General features: G+C 41.5%; 1 protein-coding gene and 1 long non-coding RNA gene across 5 annotated transcripts in view; both read left to right on the forward strand.

Moving 5' to 3' along the window:
- The window catches only part of RASAL2 (RAS protein activator like 2), a 160728-nt gene that overhangs the window by 2768 nt on the left and 136226 nt on the right, over positions 1-21734 (forward strand). Inside the window, exon 1 of one of the 4 annotated variants that reach the window (XM_058842379.1) lies at positions 8279-8300. The exons of the other annotated variants lie outside the window; for them this stretch is intronic. The gene's annotated coding sequence lies outside the window, so the exon portion shown is untranslated. Of the gene's footprint in view, positions 1-8278; positions 8301-21734 lie in introns of those variants that run through there. 4 annotated transcript variants of the gene reach the window in all.
- Positions 19641-21688, forward strand: LOC131580786 (uncharacterized). Its single transcript, XR_009277960.1, has 2 exons — positions 19641-19713; positions 21362-21688. It is a non-coding gene; the product is annotated as an uncharacterized LOC131580786 (long non-coding RNA).

Raw genomic sequence — 21734 nt, forward strand, 5'->3', positions numbered from 1 at the left:
CACTTTGTCTCTGTCCAAGGAAGTAATTACTGTCATGAGGGGAACTGCTCTGGTTGCAGAGCCTTTAAAACTTCATCTGTTAGCACAGAGAAAAGAATTTAGCAGTAAAGTTCCATCACCGCTGGTCTCTGCGGCTTGCCAGCGGTATGACAGTGATGTGAATACAGTAGGACTTTACAATGTCTGGGATGTGATTTCAGTGTGACACTGAGGTCTTGTCTGACTTCACTACGAGATCTAAATCACAGTCTGGCTATTTTTGCATTTCCTGCCTTAGCTGCACTAGTTCCAAGGGTGGCTGTTTCATTCTGTGTTCTGGAGGTTCAGCAGCTTCTGCTTAAGTGAATTAGCCAGGACATTATCATGGAAATACAGTTTCCCTACCCATGGACGGAGTTTGAAATAGAATTAGTTTCCTCTAACCTGATGTTTGAATAGTGGACAGGAGCAGCAGATTTGCTTGTCAGAGTGATAGGTTTAATTGCTCGTGAAACACAAATCATGTGAGTGCTGTTAGATGATGTTTCCAAGAACTGGTTTTGACACACAACTAATGTTTCTGTAAAAGATGTATCGACATGTGTTCTGGGTGACGGCTTCCATTCAGACTCATGGCATGTGTGCAAGGGGTAGGAGGGGGGAGGTGTTTTGCCTGGATTAATACTATGTTGTTTTTTTTTTTTCTTTTTCCTCTCTCTAAAAGTGATAACTGACTTTTGAAAGCAGCCACCCATGTTTCAAAGTCTTTTTCTCTGCTCTTTGAAACAGGTTTTGTGAGGAGGAGGCAGGGCAATAACTGTGAATAAGACAGCATTTTCACTGCTAGCTGTGGAAACAGAGCAATTACATTGCCTGGTGTGGCTGACTGAACATCCATGGATTTTGCAGGAATGAATTCCAAAGCCAGCATCACAGCATTGGTGTTAAATGTTGCATGTGATGGGGGTAGAATCGGTTTTTCCCTGATGTACAGTCTGTGTCTAAACAGGTTGCAAACTTCTGTGGCAGCATTGTCAGATTCATTGATGATGTGCCTGCTCTAAGCTCCTGTGCTAAAATTGCAAAAGAAGGGTTGCTGAAATATGTAAAAAATAGCACAGGGAAGAGTCTGTTCTTGACTGCTCATCCTGTGAACAGACATTGTTGCTCTGGGGCCTTATCTGGACTAGGAAATGTCTTTCTCTTTTAGCAGCAGTGCTAAAAGATGATGGTAGTTGTACAAACTCGACTGCAGATAGGATGTGGACTCTTTCATCACCTTGTCCTCTAATCCTGTGTCAGTCTGGAGACATTCCTGGCTGCTGGAATGACCCTCCTCGCCCCCTGCTCTCCTGGCAGAAGGAGAAGGCTCTTCAAGCATAGGCTAGTGGGGCTCCATGCCTTTTAATGGATATCAATCTGCAAATAGAGCTTCGCTGGCTCTAACTCCAGAAAAAGCCCTAGACCCTGTGCAACCAGACACAAACATCTCTTGGCTGCCTCAAACCTGAGTTCCAGGCTTTTAAGAATTGGCCCTCAGAAAATACCAAACTCGTGCTCAGGACTGAAGCCACGGTAATGTACGTGGTGTCATGCGGAGATTAAAAAATAGCTGTGGCTTGGGCACTGAGCAGAAGCATCTCCTAATCATGTGAAATTCAGTTCAAAAGCCCAATTTCTGTGAGTTATCCATTCCAGCAGTTCGTTGTCTGCCTTGCTCAGCTCTTTTATATCTGTGATTTCAACTCTGTTCTGAGGGGTTTCTGTCTCTTTGCAGCCTGCCTCGCTATGACTGTGTAAGTAGCTTTATATCTACCTTTTCTTTTTATATTCTTGTTTTATTCCACTGTTTGCAGTCACATCTGAAAACGCCGAGATTATCAGTATCCAAACCGTCTTGCTTTGGATGAGTACCAACAGGCTTTGGTGACGAGTAGCATCTTGCTGTCAGCAGATCCTTTCCTTCCAGCCCTGCTCAGGCTGCTGGCCGGCTTTTTGCCGATTTGGGGATGGGGAGTGTGAGCCGCCACCCTCCGTGCCCGGGGTCCCGGCTGCCCCCGGCCTCCAGCCGAGCCCGAGGAGGTCCCAGCAGGTGGCGGCATCTTCATTGCGGTGCTGCAGGACCTGGCGAGGATGCCCGAAACGCACGGGGGGAAGGAATCCCGTTCTCTCCGCTCCCAAACCTTCTCGCTCACCTCCACGAGCTCAGTTACAAAGTACCCTAAAGGCCGTCTAACAAGGGACAGGTGGGAACGGTGTAGTTCATGTGAAAACAAAAGGAAAAACCCCTCGTAGCCAGGCAGCGAGGCAGTCTGATAGGTGAGGTGGCTGTTGCTGAGGGTTTTCTCCTCCTTGAGACATGTGCAGACAGTCAGCTGGGCTGGGGTTTGCAAGCTGCTGCCTTTCTGAGTGTGTATGGAGCTGTGATTCCTTGCAGGAGAGCATTTGCTTTTAGGAAGGATTTAACAGGAGGTAAGGTGAAGGTGCAGGTGAGATCCTTAGAAAGCTGAAAGGGAGCTGCACGGTGTCTGTGCAGCCAGGCTTGTGTTGGAAAGGAGAGAAGGTCAGTGTTCACGAGCATTTCTTTCCCTTCTGATCAATAGGCTTATTTTTAACTCGAGCAGAAAGTTGGTGCAAAAGCAGGCTTGGAAGATAAACCTTGTTGGGCCGGGAAATGTCATTTCCTGAGTATTTGGACAATGCCTGCTGTGGTGATATTTGACCTTATCGTAGCCTTCAGGTACCGAATGAGGGACAGACATTGAATACCGACAGCATAAAGCTTTTGTCAGTTTTGTTGAGATAATAAGTAACAATGAATTTTAGTTGGAGCCCCATTGTAAAAGGCAGAGTTTAATCAAAACCAAGGTTTTAAGTGACCGCATTTGCTACAGATGAAAACCAGTCGAGTGTGCTGTGGGCAGAAATGCTGCTTTCCCTTGCCAGCCAGCAGCAGGGAATATCAAAAATGAGTGAAGTGCTCTTACAGGTGATCTGCTCATGCCTGCTGTGTGACAGCTCCTCTAATAGCCCTTTTTAACTCCTGGGAATTCTTGCAAGCATGCAGGGGATGAATTACAGATCCTCTCTGCTCATTCTCCTGTGCGTTGGCAGAGGTGACATGGAGTGGAGCTGAGGGCTGGACACAGCCTGCTTTTTTCTCTTTGGCTGCTTTACTCCAAAATCTAATTGCAGAATCAGCCCTTTGGAGTTAAAACTCTTTGCTTTTCCTCTTTTTAAGAAACACTGACAGGAATTTATACATAAATGAAGTTTTATTTTTATTTTTCAGGAGTTTTTAGCTGGACTCCTTCAGCTGGCTGTGTTGTTGCAAGTGTTGCCTAGGTTACTAATTTATTAAGTCACTCAAATATTTGGAGGCGTCAACAATACTAGAGTATGCTGGGGAAAATGAGGATGACATTATTTTAAAACACTGGTTTCCTGACTCCTGTATTTCAGTCACACGATTTATCTCTGGCTGAACATTTTCATGTGGTGCCGTTTCCTATTTTTAAACAATAGGGGAAAAAGAAGGGAAGATAAGAAGAGCATAACTGTGACCTGTTGACTTATTATGAGATCATGGATTCCTTTTAACTGATATTTATAGATTTTTATAAAAAATAGCTGAGATTTCAGTATTTTCTGACATATATGCTTGTTTAGCCTCAGGGTCAGGAGTTAAGCTCTCATCTGAATTCTTTCGAAATCCTCTGTGAAGACACATAGTAATCATGAAAATACAAATTGTATCTGCAAGGAAAGTAACCAAGGGAAAAGAAATATTGCTGCGTTTTGGTTTGTAAAATTCCCTCAAAGCCCTTTGTGTGTTTTGACACCCTTCTATCTCAGAAAGCCTTTATAAAGGGGAATAGCATTTATTAATTCTCTTTAATAGGGTTTTGAAAGGTCAAAAAAATATAGAAAGGCTCTTCTCCAAGAGTCGGGACTATTTTTAATTGTAAAGCAAGCTGGAGCAGTGCAAGTAATGAGCTCTTGGAGGTGAAAGGGTCTTTGCACTTAAGCAAATGTAAAACCAAGTCCTGGATTTAGATCCTTTATTATCTAAGGGGATTTTTTTTTTTTTTTTTTTTCTCCGACTGGGAATACCCCATTAGAAATTAGCTCTTACACTGCGAGCACTGGCAGGCACTTAGTTAAACACATTAATTCTGCAAACTGTGGGAACACGACACCCATTTCAGCAGATGTGCGATGCGTCTGGTGTAGATTTGCATAAGAATGCATATGCTTCTCTGTGAGTTTCTGGCTTGATTAAAACTTGCAGGCACCTTTTCTCTTCCTCTAGTGCTGTGTCTGCATTCTTGGGTATTAATGGTTTAATTGAAAATACCCTGTTGTTTTCTGTCTTAAGATAATTCATTTTATTTACACTGTAGATGCGCTTGGTGCCGTATAGACAGAGGCTGCTTTGCTTGTCTTTTAGAATTTGTAGCCAGGACCAGAGAATAAAGGACATAGCAAACATGAAAAATGGCAAATGTGTTTGAAAGTGGATGGAGGATTACACGGTGGAGTATCAGGAGCTGGGAGGGGATTGTGTGCATTCAGTCCCGGCTTCCAAGGAGGTGTGGGAATGGAAATCGGTACTGAGATGAGAGGAAGAGATGTGTTGAGGAATCTGTGACTAAAAATGATCTCAGACTTAATCCCTCCCAGTGTTAGGCTTTCACAGTAACAGTCCAAGAGATTCAGCAGAACCTCTTCACCTCAGTCCTGTTCTCGATGTGGATGGCATGAAAAGAGTGTGGAAAATTCCTTCAGGTAGACCGTAGGTACTGTAGCATTCAATCTGAGAAAGCTTTGTTAGCTCTGGTAGCAGGGAATTGAAGCAAGGTACTGGGAGGCAGGATGTTGAAAAAGAGGAAGATTAGTTGGATTTTTGACTTGAAATTTCCAACAAGGCAACAAAACTTCCTAGGAATAAATATTTTGTGTCCATTGTATCCACATAATGTGACGTAACAAATGCTGGATGCCCACTACCACCTTCTAGGGCTTCAATAAGAGATGTTTTGTGTCAGGAAAGGGAGGAAACTTAAAGCAGTGGGGTCTGTGGGATGGGCACAGGATGGCTGTGAGCCAGCCTGCACCAACAACAGCTTCAGGCCCTCCTGTGAGAGCTCTGATGATCCCCAGCTCTGGAAAAGCAGTCTTCAGGGTTAGGCTGAGGAGCTGGAAGGCCTGGAAATTTATGACCCATCTGCTTTTTGGGAGATCCCTCAGAGAGAAACTCTTAGTTACTACATAGAAATATAACAGCGTAATTACATTTCTCCTCTTGGGATATACATCATCCTTTGCTAGAGAGGGGTTGGAGAAAATACAGATGGGTTTGGCACTTCTGGAGGGATTTCTACTCCACGTTTGATACTTGTGTGACAGAGTTAAAAACCTGCTTGCTTTTTTCAGGATCTCATTACTTGAGTCAGTGGATTGGCCTTAGATAAGCAGAGGTAATTCACACCCTCATTTAGCTGACTCTTTAGTGCACTGATACTGGTCTCAACAAGATAGGGGACAGATGCTGCACTACTCAGCACAGTGTGTGCTACCAGGGTTCCAGGAAAATGTGTGCAAAGCAGCAGTGCCTGGGAGGGCTGAATGCAGTCCTTGAATCTCATTTAGAAATTAAATGATCGCTTTGCTTCAGTTTTCTGTTCCATTTTGTCTTGACAAATGGTGACTGCTTTATTAACAATTCCATCAGGGTTAAAGGAGGAAGGATCAGTTTCACTTACTTGCACCATTCATTGCCTTGCTGTGTGAGTGCATCGAAAGCATTAATGGTTTTATTTGAGAGGGCTGCTCTGAGCTGAGAAGGTGAGGAAATGAGGCACAAATAGGTCAGATAACTTGTCCAAGGACAAAAAAGAAACTTGGCAACAGAAGCCAAATCTTCTGAGACACTTACAGTGCTTTGCTTGCGTGCCTTGGGTTGCACTGCTTCGTGTTTGGGGTGCCTCTAAGCCTGCTGCTTTACTTGGATCCTCTGTAACTATTAATAGTCTTCTCAAATACCCTATTAGCTGTCAGATCTGTAGGTCAGCAGGGCAAGATGCTCTCAGAGGGGTTGGAGTTTCATTCAGGTGATTACATCTGCTTGCTCCCTTTATTTTAGTTGTTGTTGTTTTTACTTCCCAAAAAGCCAAAGGTAAATTTTTGTTTACCTTCAAAATGGAATCAACTCATCTCATTACAGTGATACCAGGCTGGATCACTGCTATGAAGGTGTTGGCTAGCCTGTAATTTGTAAACAGGGTGGGGTAGTGCCTATATCATTAATTTCAGCTAGGTAACTCTTCACTGCTTACTGGGAGAAGAAAATCCATCACAGATCAAAACTGGAAGACTATAGAACAATGGTTAAACCACTTTGAGTTCCAACATCCTTCCCGTGGCATTTGGGACCCGATGCCAGTGAGTAGCACAAGTTTGGTTGGCTTTTTTTAATCCACAGTAGTTTTCCATGTTAGTTAGGTATTTTATCATAGGAGTACAGTACAGTTCAGTGCAGGCTCTAGGAAAGGAGACAAAATGCTTCCTGAAAAGATGTTTATTTACATGATGAGGTTATACCTCAAGCTGTACAGACAAGCCGCTGCCTTCACTGCGTTTCCTACTCGCTTAAATATACTGGAACACGTACATCACGCACCAAAAACAATGTGCTCACACTCACTAGGAAATCATTAGACTTCCTCGTCAAATAATCCTAAGTATTTCCTATTTTGAGGTATGTTTCTGTAATTATTTTCCATCCTTTTTTTGTTGAGGGTGGTGGGTAGTTGATAGGTATCCTGGAAAATAAGAAGTCAGGAAAGAAACCACCATCCTTCTAAACCAGGTTTGAGAAGATTTATTTTCTAAATGGCACTGGTTTATGGGGTCCCTTTCTCTCTTGCTTTCTGGCAGCACTTGCTTGGGATGTCAGTGAGGTGTGGGTGATTGATTACCCCGTTGAAAGGATTTCATGGGGTCCTTCCTTAACTCCTTCCATTAGCTATGGCCTTGCTCACTGAAGTTTTCAGATAGCTTCAACCCCCTAGAGATAATGAGTTTTATTTCCCATATAGTGCAGTAGCAAAAAAAGTTTTATGGTCTTGCCATAAATATTTATGTCAGTTTGCTTTCACATACCCTTGCCTGGCGACTCCTCTGCTTAAAGAAGCTCCTGTAGTTGTTCTTGTCCAATTCCTTGAGTACTGAGTACTGTCAGAGCAGTGTGAGCTGAGGCCATTTCTAACTCAGCTCTCCTCATTTTGATTCCAGTGGTTGCTAATTTCTCAATTTAAAGCCATTAAATCATTATAACCATTAAATCAAATTAGGAAGAAAGCCCCATTTTATTTAATTTTTTTTTTGTCAGCCTAGACAAGCTTTGCAGACGGAAGTTAAGCATTTTCTGCTCTAATTTCTTTTTTTTTTTTTTTTTTTCCCCTTTTGGACTCACTAATAGGGAAGTCAGGAATGTGAAGCAAATGGCCTCTGTTTGCAGAAATGATGAATGTCTAGGATAAAAGGGGGGATGATAAGAAGGAAACAAATATTTCTTTTTGTTCCAGACGGGTGCTGGAAACAGGGAATTTGCATGTTGTGAAAGGCAAAATATGTCTGAAACTTTGCTGGAAAATAATTTGAGAGGAATGCAGTAATAATAATTAAAAATCTAAATTGTATGAAAGGACATTAATCTTAGCAATTCTGGCACAACTTGCTTTCTGCTATTTTATTTTGTCAGAGTACATTGCTTTTTCTGTGTTAAAAACCAGAAAAGGGTGAAAATACAGAACTGTCTGAAAATGCAGTATGGCTGTCAATGATAAATATATGTTTGCTGTGAGAGCAACATTCACCTGAATCATCATGTCTCAAATTTATCTGGATCCTAACTTCAGCAGGGTGTTTGGCCAGTTATCTCAAATTGTGCATTTTTGGTAATTTGGATTTAATGGCTCTCTTGGCACCTTTAACCTGCTGCTTATATATAATGGTGATATAATACTGGGAATCTGTCATTATTTCATGTGAGCCAGTAAGCAACTGTGAATTATATATAAGCAATTAGAAGGAGGCTTTCTCCTTAGTCCTATATTCTGACTTACACATTTTTATAAATATTATTACATTCCCTGTCTTTATGAATAATTTGAAGAGCAATAGCTGTTAGCATCGAGAGACAGTAACTGTTTGCTTTGCAGTGGTCCAGATCTCTTCTTGGAATGGGTTGGAAACCAGACAGCCTGGGACACAGCAAGTGCTCTGGTAGGAGTTAAGGTAGTTTCCCCTACAAGCAGGTAGGTGTTCCTATAAACAGGTGCCCAGAATTAAATCAACCTGCTTCTTCCATGCTGAGAAAATACTTGCTCTGATTACAGGTTACATTAGCTTTGATGTTTCACTTAATTCTGGGGGGGAAAAAAAAGGTGAGGGTGGACTGCTGGGCTCTAGTTTTCTGTGTTTTCAGGCTGATGACCTTTTACTGCCATCTCTGTGGAATTACCACAGGTATCTGCTGGCCAGACCATGAGATCTCTTGGCTGACATACCCATCCCATTGTAAAACATAACCACCACATCTGTTTGCAGATCAGTCTCTACCTGGATGGCTCTAAAAATGCTTTGGGATGAATCTCAGATGAAAGCTGTGGTGACAGAGGGGTGTTGGGAGGTTGATACCAACAACATAAATCTTTGCTGTCAAGACTGTTATTGTTGTTGATGGAGTTCAGAGGGGTTATCACCAGTTCAGTCTGAAAAGCATGCAATTGAGTTTAAAACTTAGAGTAACTTTGTAGAGAAAAAGCTGTAGTGTATCACTTTGAGTGTAGTTAATCTGTTTCATCAGTTTACCAGCTGAAATGTTCTAGCTGTACTTTTGATTTCCATTTATAATAACCACTCAATTCTATAGCTGACACAGTATCCCTCCCTGTTTCGTTTCCAGACTTTATTGATGTGGCTTCTTTGTGACCTACTTTCACCGCTTTAAGGTTGCTTTTTTTCATTCCCTTCCAAAAGGAAGTGCCTTCCCTGAGAAATGCTGGAAGCTCACTAGCCAGTTTTTAATACTGGTGGATGAAAACTTGGACCAGCCTGAGTGGCCTTCTGCTTACACCCAGGGTAGATGACGTGACTGACTTTTGGATACTTTCCTTACAAAGTTCTGTTGCTGACCATTTTGAGACCCTGGAGGTTGGTCTTTGGAGAATTAGGAAAGCCTGTATTTCCTTGGAGCTCTGATTGCACGTGATGGAAGTGACCAGCCCTGTGACTCTTAGGGACACTGTGTTGGCCTCTTGTCCTTGCCAGGACCTGCAGTATGTCATGTGCTTATTACTTAAGCACTTGCACAGCTGGAGGAAGCATCATCCCAGTTCTTACTCCTTTTACTCATTGTGGGGTGTTCTCCATTTGTGTTGCTCCTTGTGGTTTTCTCTGTACTTCCTACTGGTGGTGATTCAGTTTGAGGCTGAGCTGTGTCTCTCTTCAATTAGTGTACCTTTGCTTTTTATCTGGGGCAGGAGGTGTGTGTTTACTTCTTTGTGGGGACACATAAAAAACAGTTAGTGAGATGCAGTTTCCAGCAGATACATAACATTTAGCTGAGTCTTGTTGGGGGTATTAATAACTCATTGGAAAAAAAAAATTCTTCTGTAATTTCACAAAGCAGATGTAGCATTTGTGATCATCTTCTTGTAAAACTGGCTGCTTTTCTCCCTGCTCTATTTCACTTGGGTGTCAAGTTGGTATAAACACTGGTTACCCAAAAGAAAAATCTATTCCAGTAATTTTTCTGGAACCTTGCTGGCTTGTTGGTTTCCAGCAAAGAGTAGCCAGCTTTGTGTGTGTGCATGTCTCTGTTATAAAATGAACACGCTATTAATTTTAAGTGCACAGTTTTTGCTTGGAACAGCAATTCAAACCATGAGGGAAATCGTTCTTGTGTGTGTCAGTGTCAAAGGAATTTCAGCAAAGGTGACATTCAGCTCCCATTGGGGTCTGGTCTTCACTCTTCTGGGGCTGGGTGCACATTGCCCTTAAGCCTCTTAGGAAAACCTTTAGCTGAAGGTGAATGGAGAACTTGAACTACAGGAGATGTCCACCAATGGTGCAGGTAGTGAGGGATTGGAGGAGAAACACGTTCTTGTTTCTCTGCTGTAAGTCACCATCCTCACTGCCTCCCCTGCTGCCTTGTGTCCAACCAGCTGTGGGCTTGTGTGCTGGTATAAACATGAGGTGGTGTTACTCTTTTAAATGGAGTGCTGGAAGAGTCTGGGGGGTAAAAATACAGCTGAAAGTAGCTGCAATGGAATAATTTGCCTCAAAAGGCAACCTCTGGCATTGTGCTGAGCATTACCAGGGCTCTGAGGTTAAAGGAGCTGTGTGTGATTGGGGAGAAAATGCAGGATTCAGCAAGTGTGGGGGTGCCAGCTGGAGTGACCCAGTGGTTTTCTGGGTACACCAGCTATTTCTCCATGTGTCTTGCCAGCAGGATGCTGGGTGAAACTGGGGTGGTGCTGTTTTTGTTGGAAGCAAGCTTGGTACAAGAGGCCATGCTGGTCCAGAGGCATGGCATGTGAAAGCTGTTAGTGGTTTGCAGCTTTTTAGGATGTTCTTTTTCTCTGGTTGAAATATCCAGCAAAGCAAGTGAAACATGAGAGATAGCTACTGAGTTTCATACCTTTTTTTTTTTTTTTTTTTTTTAATCTTTCCCTTCATCAGTATATAGGAAACAATGAATGCAAATCTATTCCCCAACACGTGCAGATGCATTTGTTGCTTGGAAGCTGAGCTGGGCAGGAGCTCTGAATTATCAGCATCTGATCCCAGAGCTTTGACAATCTGCAATCTCCTTAATATTCTGATGAGCCACCATGGGTATTATTCCTCTGTGGTTTTTTCACTTTTACTTTTTTTTTTTTTTTTTTTTTTTTTGAAACTCATATTGCAATCTGAATGCTGTTGGTTTAGGATTAAAAGAGATAAAGAGATGTTAGCTGGCTCTATCCTTTGCACAATTTTCCTGTGACAGCAGAAAGACTGAGAGTGGATAGTATAATTCTCTTTCCTCCACAGTAGTACAAATGAAGCCTGAATTAGAAACAACTTTTAAAAATTAAGAGATATCTCCTGTTCATAATTGTGTCTCTCTAATACTCTGAGTACCAAAGCACATAAATTATTCATGTAAGGAAGAAATCCTCGGAATTTTTTTTCTTGGGGAATCACAGCACTTCCAAGGAAAAAACTTTTTGCCTCTAAAGACATTTAGCAACTCTGCTTTGGATTCTCTGGCAAAAGTATTATTCCTGTTATAGCTTATCTTTAGAAATAACTGCAGATTAATTTTAAAAGACACATGTCTTTTAAAATGTAGCTTGCTTACCCAGATGGCAATTAGATTAATCTTAATGGTAATGTAAATCTGGAGTAGCTCTCCAGCCTAAGGGCTGGCCATTTTACTCTCCAGCTGTTTTCCAAGTGATTTATTTCATTTTCCCCCTTGGTTTCTTTGCCTCACCCCTCAGCTTTACTCTTGCTGCTCGTAGTACAGTGAGAGAAGAACAGCTGCACTTAGCAGCTCCAATAAATGACTTTATTAGAATTAGAATTGTGTCTGCTTTACACTAATACCAAAGGTCTTAGTTCATCTTGTAGCCTCTAAAATGGATTGTCATCATTTCCACACTGCCTCCTTACAGTGGGGGAAGACAGCTCTGACTCAGCTCCTGGATAAATGGGAATACAAGGAACTGAGTGCTGCTGCCAGGAAATTTGTTCAGCCTTTGTCAGTGGCTAGAAATGTCTTTCTCCCCACTTACTGTAATGTTGAGCATAACATGCAGGAAGAAGATCTACTTTACAACAGCTCAGAAATAAGGATGAACTACCTTTCTGTCAAAATGATGTAAAAAAGTCCTTAAGCTTGAGGATTTAATGTGGATATGTTAGAGGACAGTACAAATGTTATCCTAGGTCACAGCAAAATCAGTGCTCCATCTGAAACCTGCAAATTCTTTGGCATTCCTTGCTGACAGAAAATAGGATTAAAAACCTTACTCTTTTCAGGTGTTCCAGTGAAGAAGCTCATGAGTAGGGAGTTGCCTTTTTTTAGTTGGGAAGTAGCTCATGTTTTGTATGGCAGGATGGAAATTCCTTGCTGCTTCTCCTGGTTCTTTGAACTTCAGAGCAATAGAATTACATGCCAAAAACAGCAGAGTTATGTGCAATCCTAGGGAAGACGTGCCTGCAGTGTCCTGGGGATGGAGCAGAGCAAATCTTAGAGGTCAAACTCAACTCCAAGTTTTGTATGAAAGATCTGAAAGATGAAGTGGTGCTTAATGGTTCCTGGAGAGCCCTCACAGACAGACTCCCTTGCCTGGGAGGAGGTTTCCATTTGAAATGCTACCTCTGGGCTTCACTTTGAGGCTTCCCATCTTTTCTTCTCATCTGGACCAGTGTCAGCTGCTACTTGTATTTGTCTTTGCATCAGGAAAGTCTCTGCAGAGCGCTGGAGGATCACTACTGGAGAGCCCCAGTGCCCAAGGGATGTGACTCCCAAAGGTCCTAGGAAAAAGCATTTCCTCTTCTGCATTTTCTAACTTCTTGTATGCTATCTGTAGCTTGTTAGTCTTCCAAATTCATCTCTCTGCTGCACCTGCCATGGCTCCTAAGCAAAATTTTATCCACTTTAGAAGTGCAGCCCAGACAGAATATTAACACCATTCTCATTTATTTTGTGAAGAATGGGCTAAAAAGGGAACAATTTGCCTCATTTGCCTTGTCAAATTTGTTTAATGTCAGTACATGAAGTATTCCTCTAGAACACTTCCATCTTTACTGTTAGTAAGTGGATGTTTTTTGTGGCTGGTACACACAAGGTATGAGCTTCCATTCACACATCTCTGCCATAGCTTCTTTGCTCTCATTCAAATACCAGTTGTTTCTTTTGAGTAACTTATATAGTGGCAAACAGACCAGGCAGAAGAAATGGGGTTTGATTCTTATCTTTCTGAAGGTGTGCCTTTGTCTTGAAAAAAAGAGAAATTATTTATAAGCCACATAATGTATTTTCAAATGTGCTGTGTGGTTTGGAGGTTTTTTTTTAAACTGTTCTACTTTTAACTGGAATTCTGTGGGTGAAGTGCTAGAATAAAACCCAGCAGCAGCTTGATGCTGTGCACCCACTTGGATGGTAAAGCAGAAGGAAAAATACCAGGGGAGCTGGGGAAAGGGGCAGCAGCCCTAAAAATCCAAACTCTTCCTAATCTGTCTCTTAATCAATTGTGTTACTGCACTCTCAGGAGTTCACAGGCAGCCTGAAAGCAGAGACCAAAGTTCTTCATGGGAGATTTGACAAATCCACCTGTCAGTGTCACCCAACAACTGATTTATCATCTCTGACAAGTAGAAAATTGCTTTGACTTGTCTGCAGGACAAGTAAAATTTAGTAACAGTGATGGGGTATTTTAAAAATTGTCATGATCATGTAAATCCTGTTATCTCTGTAACCCAAGTTCTGAACTGTAAAATGACATAAACTGGCTTAATTTTTTTTTTTTTAAAAGGTCTCATATTAACAGATAACAGGACATTTTCCCCTCTCAGTTCATTTTTAAATCCTGGTGCCTTCCAAAGGCTGACACTTCTGTCTTTCAGCCCTGTTTCTCTGGTAATAGAATATTGAAGATGATGTCTTTTAAAGAAAAAACCCAGCATGTAGCTATATCACATCAAAAAATACAAAGGAAGAAAGTCTGCTTAATCTGACAAAGCATCAGTGTTTAGGCTATAAGCTCATTATGAGGCTTGTATAGTGGGAGCTGATTTTTTCAAATTAATTTCTATGATTACCATAATAAACATTTTAATAATATCCTTTCCTTCCCTCATATCCTCAGCAGCTGAATATTTCAGTAGGTTATCTGGTCTTTCACAGCAGCCTTTATCCCAATCAGCCATGCATGATCTGTTTACAAGAATGCTTATAGGTATTTCCAGTATAATTTCATGTTCCAGGTTATGCTGCTTCAGCAGCTTCTCTCAGTGCATTTGGGGTGTTCCCAGAAAACACTCAGGGATTTTTGAGAACTTTTGAATTTCTAATTTTATTTGGTAGTCAATGCAAAGAAGTCACATCATATTCTATTTAAATCTTTCATCAAAAACAATTTGCTGTAGCAAATATCCAGCACCTTGAACAAGGAGGCTGGTGCTGCAGCGTTTGGTTTGGTTCGTGCATTATTTGCTGACAACAGTAAGTAAAGCCTCGTGTTCTGCTGATGCTGTGACTGAAAGGTTGAGGGAACACAGAAAGTAGGAGTTAAATGGCACTGTTAAATGGCAGAGATTTGTTGGGATTAGGGATCTGTGCAGAGCTGCCTCTTGCTCTGGGGTTCCAGCACAGGAAGGACATGGACCTGTCAGTGATTCCAGCAGAGGCACCAGGATGATCAGGGGGATGGGGCAGCTCTGCAGTGAGGGAAGGCTGAGAGAGGTGGGATTGTTCAGCCTGGGAAAGGAAGGGCTTTGGGGTGACCTCACTGTGGCCTTTTCCTGGAGGGAGCCCAGGAGACAGATGAAAAGAGACTGTTTACGAGAGCATGGAATGATAGGACAAGGAGAAACGGGCTCAGAATGAAAGAGAGTAGGTTTAGATTAGATGTAAGGAAAAAATTCTTCCCTGTGAGGGTGGGGAGGCCCTGGCACAGGTTGCCCAGAGAAGCTGTGTCTGCTTCATCCCTGGAAGTGCTCAAGGCCAGGTTGGACACGGCTTGGAGCAGCGTGGAATAGTGGAAGGTGTCCCTGCCAATGGCAAGGGGCTGGAAGTGGATGATCTTCAAGGTCCCTTCCTGCCTAAACCATTCCGTGGTGTTTGTAATTCATGACTACTGCCAGCTTCTTGAAGCTGGTGGTGTTTCAGGCTGTTGTACCAAATGGATTTGGGTCTGATATTGCTTTTCTTCACTTGCAGCTCAGGAGCAGCACCAGAAATGTCAAAAAACATCATACTGATCTAGGCACGTTCATAACATACATCCTCTGGGATTCCTCATTTGCATCCAAGACTGTCCTGGCTCAGTTTCTATAACAATCTCATGTTCTGTATGTTGTCCATGATTACTCCAAAGCTCCTGCTTCCCTAGTTTGTTTCCCATCAGTGGCTTTGAATATCTGTCCTTGTGCTTTGTGCATTTCTTCTGTGTCTCATGCTCTTCCAAGCTCATTGTCAGCAAGTAGAAGAGCTGCAGCACAGCAGTTTGGAGATGTGAAAGCTGTGTATGGAAAGGCTAGGCAAGCATTTGAAATCAAAATAAAATCTCCCAGCAAAATAGTGGAATAATCAGCAATTCTAGTGTGTAAAGCTGATTTCTCTAACCTGTCCCTTTTCCACACATGGTTCCCCCTCACCTCCCTTTTTTCACTTGCCCCTGCTATTTGGGCTTTGGGGGTGGGACACTATTTTTAAAGATACATTAAATGCACTAGCTAAATTTACTGAGCTGAGAAAAACAGCACAAGGATAATGTAATAATTGTGAAAACCTCCTATCAAAATCTCTGTGACAGAAATAAAGCATGGATAAAATGTATGATGCTTTTGAAGTGAATCCATTAGTAGTGAGGAGAGACAGCAAAGTCTAGATATTGTTTGATTTTATTCTTTTTCTCTTTTGAAACTACCTGGTTGCTGGGAAATGTCAGCATTATTGCTGTCTTGAGGCTTTTCCAGTGACAGCTGATTAAGAAATTGAATACTTTCAGTACTTCACTGTTTTAAAAATAAGGGGTTGGGGATTGTGTGCAAATGAGAGAGTAAACAAAGAGGCTTTGGAATTCCAGTCTGGTGCAGGGGAACAGATTCATTGCTGCAGGAAGAAATGGTTTCTAAGAAACTTTTGGAAAAAAGGAGGAAGATAATAGCAGTGCTTAAGCCTGTGAGCTGCTGCACACTTTGATGGTGTTTCTCAACATCAACATGGATGCAGGTAGTAAAGATGGAAGATAGGAGTAAAAGCACCTTTCATGATAAGACCAGAAGGAACAGGTTTTGCTGTAAAGATGAAATGCTTCTTGCACTTGTATTTTAAGCAATATTTTGCTCTCTTAAAAGTGTTTGAGGAAGACAGAGATCAAGCAGGAGACATGATAATTACACGAAGCTCGTTTACTTCTGACATGTCATGCCAACCATTAAATCAGGAGATGTGGTGAAAACCGGTTTAGAAGCTGTTCATTGTTTTTCCATTTTAGTTTATTTGCAATTTTGTCTTGTAAAATCAGTGAAGGCATAAATACATACAAACATGATGGCCTTTTAAACTTGCCGTGTTTCTAACAAGTGGTGTAGGAAACTGCTGCTGCCTGTTGACCCTGTCCCTCTGAACATCAATAACAATATGTTTATTTTTCCTCATCTCTAATGTTAAGTTGTTGATTTCAGTAGTTTTGACCTTCATTTCCTTTTGGAATGAGACTTTTTTTTTGTCTCCTTCTCCTTGGATTTGAAGATTGACCATCAGGAAGCAATATGTTTTGCTTATTTTAAGCTATGCAACACATAATCATTCTGTGCTTTTTCTGTCCTTGTTTCAACTTGTAATATCTCAGTTTCTTCCTCACTTACCCCAAACACACACACAAAAAAAACAGGGCTGTCTTTCCTCCTGCAGGCTCTAAGCCTTTAGTAACACTGATATTAATATTATCAGCAGGCTGAAGTTCACAGGGTGATGCTGAAGTGAGAAATAGAGAGTGTAAAGAAATTGCTTTGTTATTGTACTCAAAGGTTTTTCTCAAGTGGAAAAATAAAACTCTGTTAGAAGTTCAGCAAGATCCAATCACCAGTGTTGGGGTTTGAAGGTACACTGAAGAAAAGAAAAAGAAAAGAAAGCAGACTGACAGTGGGATACAAAGAAAATGCCAAACATCTGTCATGCCTGAAATTGTACAGATTCTGTTCAGTGAACATGGTCACTTAAATTTTACCCTAGTTTTACATGTCCAATTAAACATTTTAAGTAAGTTTTGTCAGCTGCCTTAGTTAATATACTTATGATTGGTTTCTTGATTTTTGCCCTGCAGCCTTGTTAGTCTGATCCTTCTTTCAGATAGTATCATTAAAATACTGTCTCATTAGAAGAATGCCAATTTTTTAACATGATCTTAATGTAGCCTGTGTGCATCTATTTTTCTGTAGCAATAGTGCATGCAAGCTTGCCTTTTTTTCTTTAATATTCTTTTTCTCTTTCCCCCACTGAATTAACAGCTGTGGTAGATGAACCAAGAGCAGGGACCCCAGCATTATGTTGGGACTTGACTTCAGTGGTGACTTATCTGAAGTCTTGCCTGAGTAATGGCTCTGTCACTGTTTGCTGGAGGGGATAAATTTGGCTTCCCTGGTCACAGAGTACTACTCTGACTTTTCTGTTAACACCTTTGACTCTTTCTTTGCTGGCTCAAAAAAAAACCCCAACAAGTTAAGTAACCTGTAGCCAGTTGGAGCTGGAAGTACAGTACATTTTAATCCTACCTTCATTTCAGCAGTATTTTGATTATATGAGATGGAAAAGTTTAAGTTACTCTGTGTCTACTTGGTATCAGTAGATCACAGAGACCGTTTCACTGTTAACATTCTAAAGAAAAATATTCTTCACATTTAACTTTGAATACATTTTCCCTCTGTTTCTTATGCTTGTGATCTGAGAGATGGGAGTATTTTCTCTCCTCCTTTTCCTCCTTTTCCCCAAACTCTTACTTAGTGTTTCCAGACCGAGAAAGAAATGGGATACGTCAAAATGTTACATCAGGTTTGTTTGCAGTGACCTGATGGACTCTGTGGCTGTTGCTTTGTAAAAAAGTAGGAATTTAGATCCCCTCTTTTAGGATGGACCCATTACCTCCAAACTGTTGTGGCTCACTGACCTTGCATAGTGTATTTGTGGGACATTCATCTTCATGAAGCAAATGCAAATCTACCAGATTCTGCTTTTCCCAGCAAGAGGCTTTCTGTGACTCTAATTCCCTTATCATAAACACAGCAACTTCAGTTGTCCCTGAATCCTGGCCCATCTGTCTCGGATTTACTAGAATAGTATCATGGTTTAAATAACATCGCCTCCATTTGTGGAAGCAAACATTTATTGTTTTATCTGCAGGCAGAATTGATGAATATTAGCGTTTGCAGGGATAAACGGCATTTTATCATGGACTCATAGCAATATCCCACATGGCTGCACCTGCTCTTGGAGGCAAAGTACAGGGAAATGTGACTTACAGATGGACTTCCAGGCCCAGAGGAGACTCAAATCCTCTCTAAAAACTGATTATAAATTACTTTTTTTCCATAATTTCAGCTGTTTAAATTTTGAGCTTTCTTCTTGTGATCAAATGCTTGTCCCAGCTCCTTTTCCTGACCAATCTCAAGGATTGTTTTTCCCCCATGCAGGATAAAGAACAATAATGTGCTGTAGCTTGGGGGCACATTTGTTTGGGTACTGTCCCATTTCATTAGGCATCTTTGGTGAACCAAACCCACTGATTTTTTAACCCACCTAGCATGGAGCTGAACTTCAGATCCGAATCCCTGGTATTTGTGCTGATTTCACAGATGGTGAAACTTTATTTTCCAATTTTACAAGCTGATTTTACAGATATTTGGGGAAAATCATCCTACTGTGTAACTAGCATGAGTAAGCATCAAAACTTTTCTGTCTCTTTCCAGTATCTTTTCTGCTGACATTTTTTCTTGTTACAGTGCCTTTTGCAGTACTTTCATATCTATTTTATTCCTGGCTTGTAGCAACTGTGAGAAATCTTTTAAATAAGGACAGTTGTTAGTGTGTGTGGGTTTGAGAAGTTATGAATTCACAGCTACTTGAATGTGCAGGAAAAAAATAGCCCTCTTTTTCCAACTTGAATGATTTGAGGATTTTTGGGGGAGGGCAGAGAGGCATCAGTCACTTCCTACAGTCATTTCATGCTGCTGGATCCCTCTGCATCCTCCAGCCTGGGTTGGATCCTCTGGTGGGTTTATGGCTGTATCTCAGTGTTGGAAGGCAGTTTATGCACATGCTCTGCTGTGTTGGAAAGCTTCATTAATTACAGGCTTCTCATTTTTTCCTTGCTGTTTTACTGCTCTCACACTTGCTGATCCCAGGGGGAGATGGTTCCCCAAAGATACAGCCCAAGGCACAGCCAGCTCTGCTAGAAGGAAAGGTTCTGCTAACCTGCTTTAGTGCTGGGCAAAGGCTGTTGTGAATTTCCTCATCCATCGATTTGCCACTCCCAAACAAATGAGTAGTCTGTCCTTGTTTGGATCACCTGATTACTAGCCAAAGTTTAGGAATAGAAGGACAAAGTAGTATGTGTGCTGTCAAAGTGGCTTCTAAACGGTTGATTATAGGGTTAGAAAGAAAATAATATGACAAGAAAATGCAAGTACAGATTACACATGAAAACATGATTCTTCCTCTGCTGCTCTGGGAGCCTGGCAGCACACTCTGCTGCTCCTCATGAGGCTCCATGACTTTGGGATTTCTTCAGGCTTACAGTTCCCTTGCTAAAATCACTGCTGAATGCAGCCTTCTCCTTCAGCCTAAAATAGCCTGGTAGCTGTGCTCTGCCCAGGCTGAGCTTTGAGAGTCAGGTGTCAGCATGGGAGCAGAATAGTTTTCCCCCTGTGTTCTCAGCTGGGATAAAAATCAGGGTGAGAATCCTTTCTTAATTTTTCCCCTTAATTTGCACATTACTCATATACACATATACATCTCTTGTGTTTTTTGCAGATTTTTTGGGTCTTCTGTCTTTGACTGTTTCTCAGAATTTGGGACTTTGATTGTCCACAGACTTTATGAGCTTCTACCTTCCCTCTCTCTGTGAGCTCTGCATGAAAGCCAAATGTCACACATGTGACAGGTTTGCCATTCCCTGCTTTTTTTTTTTTTTCCTTTAAGCTACCTTCCTTCCTTTCCCACCGCTTCTTTTTAGCATTTTTAGCTGCTGTAATGTTTCTGCTATAATTAGCTCTGAGCATGACTGTTGTTATCTTTCCAGAGTTTAATTTTTAAAAGAAGGTCTAGAGGAAGTAATGCTCACTTGGCTGAAATCCTTTTATTGTTTCAGCCAAGTGGCCAGCTTGGTGATGGTTAACTCAACAGGCTTTTAAGAAAGTTACCTGCTTGTCCTCTTCAGGTCCTCAGTCTGGATCAAGGACCTTATATACCATGGGATGTACAACTTAAACATGAGAGACACACTCACCCCCGGTGCATGTGCACGTTTATTTTGATTTAGTCTGGATTTTGTATAATTTGTCCATCCAGGTCATCAGTCAAAATAAGCTCACGGTACTATATGCAAAACAAGTCTGATTTTTGACTTGTTCCCTCCTGAAGAAGAGTTCTGTGCAGGGTGTTGATTTTGCAGAGGCTGAGGCTCAAATGTATGGAGGGAAGAATTTTTCCTTGCTTTGAAGCTTGTGCCAATTAAGGCTGAGCTGGTGAGGCAGCCTGGTGGAAACTGTGCACCCTTTTCCTTTTAGCTTGTGGGTGAATTTTGTCTCCATATTTACTAGTGTGAAATTAAAAAAAAAAAAATAAATAAATTGAACAGGATACAGGAACAGTAACTTTGATTTCACCTTGCACCATCTTGCAAACAAATCAGCGGCTATCGTCCTGCCCTTCCCAGAACTGGGTGTGGTGGCTGAAATAAAACATTTCACAAAGAGAACACAGCCCTATTGTTTCAGGGCAGTAGAACCATGACTTCTGAAGGCTGAAGTGAGGGGTTTGGTGGTTATTTTTACTGTGGGTGCCTTTTTTTGTGGGTTTTATTTTTTCAAGTAAGATATTTCTGCTGGTCTTGCTGCTTTGTCTCCAGCCTTTATTATTTTATTGATTATCTAAATAAAGTAAATTTTACAAGGAGCCTTCAGGGCCAATCTGTAATTTGGAGCTCATTTCAAAGTACTGCTTCAATTTAATTGAAGAATTTCAGGTAGTTTAGCTTTGAAGTATTCCTCTGCACCAAGGAGTGACTGCATGAAGGAGAACCTCCCTCAACAGCTGCCTCAATAGTTGGCCTCAGAGAAATGTCTGTATCCTTTTTCTTCCACCTCCTCATTGTTTTACACTCATGCTTATAGCTGTCTTGAATTTCATTTTTAGTTTTCAAGCTGAGGTTTTCTTTATTCATTTTATGAATGCAATGCCAAGCAGGAGTCAGCCTTGTACCTTAAAGCCAGTCTAGGTTTACTGCATAACTAGGAAACAGGAACAAAGCGGCCTCCTCATAACTGGTACCATTTCTCTTGCTGAGTAAACCCATTCTTATGATTATTTCTTTACTGGCAGCAGTCCCAGAAGGTTTCTGAGTGGATGTTCATGCATGCCTGTGCCCTGTTTTGTGACTTTTGCCCATTGATGGGGTCTGAAGTATCTCTGGTTTGTATGTTCCTCTTGGAGAGATGCTGGATACTGAGCAAGACAGCTGGACTTGGCCCAAGAATGACTAGCAGAAAGCTTGAGAATTGTATTATGCAGAAGAAAAGCCTAATGGACTGTAAGAGAGTCCCTGGGATCTTGGAATGTGAGTCTCCCAAAGAACCCTGGATGGTGGTGCAGCATAACTGAAGATAAAGGGAAAACCACTCATAATAAAAGTGTGATTTATGATTGTGACTTCTTGTGCCAAGTAACTGCGTGTGGAGACTGTGTTGTTCTCAGG

This window comes from Poecile atricapillus, chromosome 7 (assembly GCF_030490865.1).
Source record: "Poecile atricapillus isolate bPoeAtr1 chromosome 7, bPoeAtr1.hap1, whole genome shotgun sequence".
Taxonomy (NCBI): domain Eukaryota; kingdom Metazoa; phylum Chordata; class Aves; order Passeriformes; family Paridae; genus Poecile; species Poecile atricapillus.